This window comes from Bos mutus, chromosome 4 (genome assembly GCF_027580195.1).
Source record: "Bos mutus isolate GX-2022 chromosome 4, NWIPB_WYAK_1.1, whole genome shotgun sequence".
NCBI classification, from domain to species: domain Eukaryota; kingdom Metazoa; phylum Chordata; class Mammalia; order Artiodactyla; family Bovidae; genus Bos; species Bos mutus.
This window is the reverse complement of record NC_091620.1, coordinates 82,756,010-82,764,712: the sequence shown is the minus strand read 5'-3', so window position 1 is coordinate 82,764,712 and position 8,703 is coordinate 82,756,010.

The window sequence follows — 8,703 nt, the reverse complement described above, 5'->3', positions numbered from 1 at the left end:
GCACAATCTCCCACAGGAAGCCTCTATAAAATCCCAGCTGGGCTAAATGCCTGTCATCTGCTCCATCTGAGGAATTCGCATTTTGTGTTTCTATCTTCTTTTGTTGTAACTGTCCCTACTAGACTGTGACCTCCTCAAGGGCAGGAATCACATCTAATTCATTTCCTTTCTCCCCCATAGCAACTATTTCAGTATCTGTAAATGATTGATAGATAGCCATTAAAATAAGTGGAATTAAAATTATTATCATTATTTGTGTTTTCCCTTCTATGAAATGCATATCTTAATATAACCAAATGAGAGAAATATAAATTGAATTTGTGCACTACAATCTCTTTTAACCCATTCTGAAGAAGATATTTAACTTTTCCTACCCAAATGATAAAACAGTAAACACTCTCCAGAAACCTTCAGTTCAGTTCAGTTTAGTTGCTCAGTCGTGCCCGACTCTTTGCAACCCCATGAATCGCAGCATGCCAGGCCTCCCTGTCCATCACCAACTCCCAGAGTTCACCCAAACTCATGTACATCGAGTTGGTGATGCCATCCAGCCATCTCATCCTCTGTCGTCCCCTTCTCCTCCTGCTCCCAATCCCTCCCAGCATCAGGGTCTTTTCCAATGAGTCAGCTCTTTGCATGAGGTGGACAAAGTATTGGAGTTTCAGCCTCAGCATCAGTCCTTCCAATGAACACCCAGGACTGGTCTCCTTTCAGTTCAGTTCAACCTCAGCTAAATTGTTCTGCATCATGCCAACTACATTTAACATCAGACCAACACAAATGACTTTCATCCCAAATACCTACTTCAGAAACTAGTATAGAAGATATTTTTATAACTAAGTTTTATTTAATAAAGTAATAATTTGACATTGGAACTATCATAAGTATTTTCATGACACAGTATAATATATTAGATTTACTATTCCCCAACTGATATTACAGTTATGCATGGAATAATATGAATTATCAAATTTTACTCCTAACTAAAATAACTAAACATTGCTAAAATGTTAAGTGATACACCAGACTATGGCTTGGAAATATACTACAGAATATAGTATTTTCAGCACTAGCTGGAATCAAAAGTGGAATATATCTCATTTGGTTAACTCATTTATAGAGAAGGCATTGAGGCCCCAAGAAGTTCATTATCTAATAACACATAACTCATTAGTGCCCAAGCTGATAATGGGACTCAGGCCAGGTTTCTTTCATCACACTGTACTGCCTCCTTATTTGCTATTTAAAAAAAAACAATTCAGGTACTTGTGTCAAACTTGAGCTTACATACAGCTCCCCCACCACACATACACACACACACACACACACACCATTATATGAAATGGTTAAATAATGGAGTCTTTTGTTGTCATTTCTACTTGAACCACTGAGCAATGTGCAAGACTCATTTCAAAAATTAACAAGATCAATGAGAAGGTGTTATAGAATTCATCTCTGTTTTTCAGTTCATTCTAGATTTTTCCAGGTATGTATAACAAAATGTAAGTCTGAAAAGTGGTTTTTCATCTCCAGTAATTACTAAATAAAACACTCAGAAGCAAAACAAAAACAATTTTAGAATGCAAGTATTAGTCACCAAGAAAATAATTTTTTATATTTAAAATTGAATGAAAGTGTATAAGCCACTATCCCATTAGTTTTATCAAGCATACTGTTTAGAACTTGAACATTATTTTTAGAACATTAAATATACATGGGCTTCCCTGGTGGCTCAGATGGTAAAGAGTCTGCCCACAGTGCGGGAGACCTGGGTCTGATCCCTGGGTCGGGAAGATGCCCTTGAGAAGGAAATGGCAACCCACTCCAGTACTCTTGCCTGGAAAATTCCATGGACTGAGGAGCTTGGTAGGCTACAGTCCATGATGGTATTTACCTTTAGACCCATTTAAAATGCACTAATCAGAAACCTGAAGTTTTCTGCATCCTGAATCTGATTTCTGAAAATACCCTTTATCGCTTTTTCCAAGATTAAAATCTGAGAGCAGTAATTTTTCAGGATAAGGATATATGTCAAAGACAACTGTTTTACTTGTACTTAAAATGCAGAAATCACACATGGATTTGTATCATTCAAGAAAAAAGAAAAATATTTTATTACACATTATTGAAAAAATACCTCACTTCCTAAAAATACCTAAGTACTCTTTTAAAAGTACCTAAGCACTTTTTTTAGAAGTACCTAAGTACTTTTTTAAAATGAGATTAATTATCTTTTGTATATGGTTTAACATTTATAACTGAATGGCATGTAGGAGATTGTTGGTATGTATTTCTAAGAGGCTGGTCTTACATTGCCTCTCCAGCTCAATTGTGAATCCATCATGGTAGGGTTGTATTCATTTGTCTTTGAATTTTTACAATTTTAGCACAGAATGACTGACACAGAAATTCAATCAATTCTTGTTGAATTATATTCAGCATGTATATGTGTATATATATATATATGTGTGTGTGTATATATATATAGATATATACATATAATCATATATAAACACATATAGACGGGTTTACATATATACTTGCATACATGCACATATAAAAAACATTAGACTAAAATGCTTTAAAATCTTGGTGGAAAACATGTTCACTTAACTTCAAACTCCTCACCGTCTCACTGTTTTATGACCCTCCTTACATATATAGCCTTATTCTTTGATAGTGCTACTTCTGTAGCATAGAACAGTTGAAAGGAAACCTGTGTGCCTCACCAGCAGCACCACCGATCTCCCAGGAAAAGGGTGACACATTTTTCCCACATCTACTTGCACCGGAAGAATACTTACTTTTTAAATGTTATAGCACATGATATTTAGTTTATGGGGAGAGCTGGGCAAGACGAAAGCCATTTGTGTCAAACCCATATCTAATGAAATTCTATTATTTAAAGTATTTCATCACTCAACTACAAAATACATTTCTGCATATCCCACACTAAGACATAGTAAATCTCCTCAGTTAAATGTAATTTTAAACCATCATAGTTTTTACTCTTTTTTTTTTTCTTTATTACTGAAGTAAATTAGTCATTGACCAGTTTCTTGAAATCTGGGATTTGTTTTTCAAACCAATCTTCCTGAGTTCAGGATACATACAATTCTTTCAATCAGTTTTTGACAGAATAGGCAGAGTGCTTCTGAAAACTTTAAGATCTCTTTCAACATTTTGCTGTTCATCTGAATATAACAGTTTTGACAGCCAGCTTTGTCTCTTGCTGCCAACCCCATCCTGCATCTCCCAGGATCCATAACAATAGTCAGGAAGTCATTCACTTACATTTATTGAGGACCCATTGTGGGAAAGAAATTGCCCTAGGAACTTCACAGGAAGTAATCCATATGACCATCACCATTGAAGGTGTCCTATAATTAAAGTGCTATTGAAGACAAATATATTCATGATATGTGCACTATACTGACAGAATGAATACATAAAAACATGCCCCAAAACAATACATATGTATAGAGATTTAGCTCATAATGCATAATGAGTGTTGGAATGACTAGAGTTAAAATAATTTATTTTGCAAGATTTTCTAGAGAATTGAATTTAAAGAGGAGAATAACCAAATTAGAGATAGAATGAACTAGGGAAGGGGACACTTTCTATAATGATAATGTATATAGAAAAAGATACCTTACTCATATTTTTTTACAGTACCCAGTCACTCATATTTACAGCTGACAGAAAGGACTGTGGAAAGTATCCCAAAATGCATTTAATGAAAACACACACCAAAAAAAAAGCCAAATAAAATAAATAGAAAGAAAGAAAAGTAAGAGCAATTTGGGAAAACCTTTAGAGTAAATAAAAGGTCATCTGAATTTGTACAATAAAATTCACCTAAGTGAAACTGCTGTCTTATTTCACTTTCTTTTCTGGTATTTTTAAAGGATTCCAATGCATTATGAAGACATTGACATTTAAATACATAGGAATGGGAAGAAAGCTATAGTGTCAGTCATGTAATTTTTATGAAATTATTCTGAAATCATTTGAGGCAAAGGAAACCTGATCTAGCTGCTGGGGTGGCACACAGCCCGCCAGTGTTAGATCCCTCAAGTGCCACATCCTGCATCTTGTTAAATGTAACTCAATAGTCTCTATTTCAGCCGAAGGGTCTTTATTTTCATCCTGGCACTCCAGTCTTAAAGTAGACTGAAGCTTAAGTTTGTTTAAAGCTACAATATGATTATTCTTATAAAACAATTAGTGATATTTGAACCACTTTCTGATAGACTCAATTTAACAGGAGTCTAAGTGGCTTTCGACATTTATTGAATTCACATTTGAAAATGCTGCTAAATACATTTGAAACACAACATTTTTTGAGGGAATACAACTGGACAGATTTTTTAAATTCCATAGAGGTTTATAAAACATGAGTCTCTCTTTAAAATCTGCTTAACATATCCCACTACTTATGGCTAATAAATCTAGAAAGCTTTGCAATGGACTGATCCTTATACAAAAATAAAAATTGTAATTCTATTCAGATTTTGATAATTGTATTTTTGTATTTATTAATGTTTTAATATCTGGCAATTAGAGTGAAAAATAAATACAAAATGGACTTATTTTATAATGTAATATATACATAACAATTTATTTTGTGAATCTAAGTGATATATTTTGGGTATCCATTTGTTAATTCGAGAAACTGTTCAAAGATAATTGTATAATATCAATCATTGTCCTGTTTTTGCCATTGTGTTTTAACAGTAATGATAAAGATAAAAGGGAAAATGTTCCTGTTGAAACTATTATAGTAAAACATTCCAGTAGAATGGAAAATTAACTTATTTACCAGCCAATCAAGATTCCCTAGTGTTCTGAAAACAGCATGAAACAAAATTTGAACAGTTAAAATACTAAAGAGTGCTGATGACCTATAAGATGTAATGTCTTAAAATATAAAGAGTAGCAGGAAATATTCCCATAATAGTTGTACAGGTGTTTCACCTGTTGACCTAAACTTCTCTGCTTCCAAAGTTAAGCATGACACTTCTCTGGGAAAATAATTTGCTCTGAAATGTAAATACGGATTCATGAAGTTTGCAACTTAGATTATGAAAAAAAAAAAACCAACCTTGCATATTGAGGATTTAGTGCTAGTAATGGGTCTTTTACTAATTTAAAGCTTGAGTTACCATAAAAGATACAATTCTTTCTGTACTGTATAAGCTGTGAAAGGTGGAGGATCTCAAACCCACATCTGGCCAAGTGAGTCACCAGTGATTTATTAAGATGTGAAATGCTGCTCTCCTTCAATTTGCAGCTGCCTATGGGTGGAAGGCTGATTAGCGAAGGCAACCACATGCTTGTTAATCTAAGGCAGAGGTTCTCTACTTGCTGCTGCCTTCTCTAGTCTTCATATTTTAATTTAGCTATCTTATTCTTGAAATGTAAATTTGGTGCATTTAAAATCTAGCATGTAATATTTAATGTACAATGTTTCAACACCCCAAAGTAATAACAGTCTATATGCGCCTTTCTTCTTTTTCCATCTAGCTTTTGCAATGATTCTCAAAGAATTGTCTTTTCTTTCTCCAAAGGGCATTTTAGAATTGCTGTATTTTACCAACAATATTTACTTGTCACCTTGGCCGTCCGTATTCAGTTCTCATGCTCAGAGGTTTTGGTCAAACTCTGTGATTGCAGAGTCTGAAGACGTGCTCTGTTATGGTGGGAACTCTACCTTGAATGCCATTAGGTAGCAGGAGATGACCAATATCTTTTCTAGCTAAAGAAACTAAAATTTCAATCATATTGCTACAAATTGTGATCTTGTGATTTAAATCCAGATGTCCTATCTCATATGTATTATGGTGGCTTTCACAATTTTGGTGACTTTCTTTCTGGGAGTTTTATAAACATCTCTAAATTTTGAAAATAAAAAAAAAAAGTGAGAACTTACTGCCATTTGAAAACACTATATATTTGCTAACTCTGTAGAATTTTCATTTTGATTAATGTTCATACTAGCAACATACTTTAATAGTTTTCGGGCTATAGGGAATCTGAAGAGAGGTCTTAATTATTAGAAGAAATATATATTGAATAAAAATAATAATAACAAAGTAGCAAAATTTTCCATGCTTTGAAGAAAAGACCAAAAGATACTTTATGGACTATAATATGGTTTCTTCAGCAGCATTTTAAATGAACAATTTAGAAATCTCTCAATGTCTGCACTCCAATCCATGTTTAATATAGGAACGTGGAAAACTAGTATAATTGTATCTGCAAAGAAACCATTTCTACCAAACTATTTATTAAAATTGTGAGATTCCTGGGCCTACCTAGCATATATTTCCCCTGACTCTTTAATTAATTAATTAATCTGTTAATTAATAGATTTTTTACTCTGTGCCAGAAGTTATGCTGAGCAATGAAAATAAAATAATGAGAAAAAGTTTCTGTTCTCTTTGCGATTAGAGTCTGTTGAGGAAATTTATTATAATACAAAGTAATAAGAACTAAAATAGATGTATGCACCTAGCACCATAGAATCATAGGGGAGAAAGCTTCCAGAACAGTCACAAAGCATTGTGAAAATTTATGCAAGTCTTTTTTTCTTAAAGCAACCTGTGCCCTGAGTTCCTACTGTGAAATCCTAATATAAGCATATTAATTTTAGGAGACTACAGTAGCCTCTGATCAGAATTAATCCAGCAAAATGTGCAGACATTCTGTCATCAGGTAGCATCTTCCACAATAATAGAGAAATATTTCTAGAAGGAATGAAAACGGACACAGGATTTGATGAAAAGAAAATAGCAGTAGAAAAGTATTATAAGTAAATAAATAAATCTCTCTCCAGCCCCAGAGAAGTACAGAAAGCTTTGTAGATTTTTTTATATTTATGGTAGAGAAGTTTTTTACAAAGATAAATAGGCATTAGTTATCAGAAATGCATATCACTAATTCTCAAAAAATATGTAATTTGTTTTACAAGACAAAATGATTGACACCTAGGCAATTCTCAAAATCTTGTTGAATAAATGGGTAAATATAAAAGAAACAATGCAAGAAATATGAGACCTGAAATTGTTTCAAAAGTGACTGGATTTGAGAGTAAAGAAAGAATATATATATCTGTATCTAAAATTGTGTCTCTAAAACCAATTTAGCTGTGCTGGGTTACACACAGTGGCAACACCTACAACTCATGTTGTCAGTCTAAGAAATAGATTACCACATTTAGCTTGATTCACTCAAATTTAGTTTTATTATTTCTCTTTAGTGTTTTTATTTTAGTTTAAGGAAATTTAAATAGGTTTCACAGCATTATTAAATTGGCAGTAACTATTTAATATGTCAAAGCAAGACTACCAAACTATGTGATTCTATCAAAAACCATCAAATGCTATTTCTACAAAGTTACACAATGAGAATTACCCTTGTTTAAAAATTTAAGTTAAATTTTTAAGTTTAGTGGGTTTTTTTCTTATGTATCATCAGCAAATTATTACTGTTAATTGCTAAACTTTAAGATAAGAGAGTTAAAATTTTGTGAGAACATGGCTTGTTGTAGTGAACATTATTTTTATGCTGCAAAGAGTGTCTTATAATATTCTATTAGATATTTGAGGTATTTGAGGGACATTTAAGTGCTTTAAGTTACTAAAGTTATACATCAACTTTGAAAAAACAAGCAAGAGTGTAATCACATTTGCCATTTAAGTCCGCTAGGCAAACCATTTTCAATTTGGATCTGTAATTTTAAAAGATTCAAGGCTGGACGTATTGATGTTATTTTCCCTTTTCATTGGTGTGGTAGAAATGAGAAAATGAATTTTTGTCAATTGATTTTCAAGGAGACTTATTCTTTGAATACTTCCAGAGGAAAATGGGAAAGACTTGAATGTTCTATATAAATAACTTATAGATAATAATAATAATGGGTAACTAATAAACAAGGCATTTCCTAATCTCTCCCATAAGGTGACAGCTGCTTCTGTATCCAAGACAGTGAAATGAAACCGGGCATATAATTCTGACACCACCCCCACATCACAAAAGAAGAAAATGGAGGGCATAGACTAGACCAAACGATACTTAACACTTGAAACAATGCAGATAGGGAAGAAAACAATTGAAGTCTTTCCTAACTCTTGCAATTTGAAGAAATCTGTGCCTTGAAAAGCAGAATGCTCTGTAGTTTTTGAGTCACCATCCTCCAAACACTTGGTTTTGCCTTTATAATAAACCCTTTTAAGGAGCTTTAATTCTAGGCTTCCCTATCCTTATCAGTTTCAAACTCTTTAAAAACATTTTTTTTTAAATAAAAGAAAGGAAAAAAAATGTTCCCTTCCTAGAACATACAGATTTTAGTAAAGTTAATCTGAGGTGCCACATTCTTTTCAGTGGTAACAAAGAGAAACTATGCATCTACTTTGCCTGAGTCAGATGTAAAGTAATCCTTTAAACAATACTGCGCAGTTTCTTCACTTTGTTTGCTTAGTACAGATCTGCTTATTTATTTATTCAGTGAGAAGCTGTGTGCTATGCTTTTGCTGAAAGCAAATAACTAATAACTTCATATCCTGCAACACTCAACAGCCAACCTGCTCATTTCATTTGTATTCCACGGACGCCTCATTTTTTCCTCCTCACTGCCTACCCTGTACTGATCAGTATTAACAATGGGATTTTTGTCTCACTTGAAAACTTTCTTGTTCC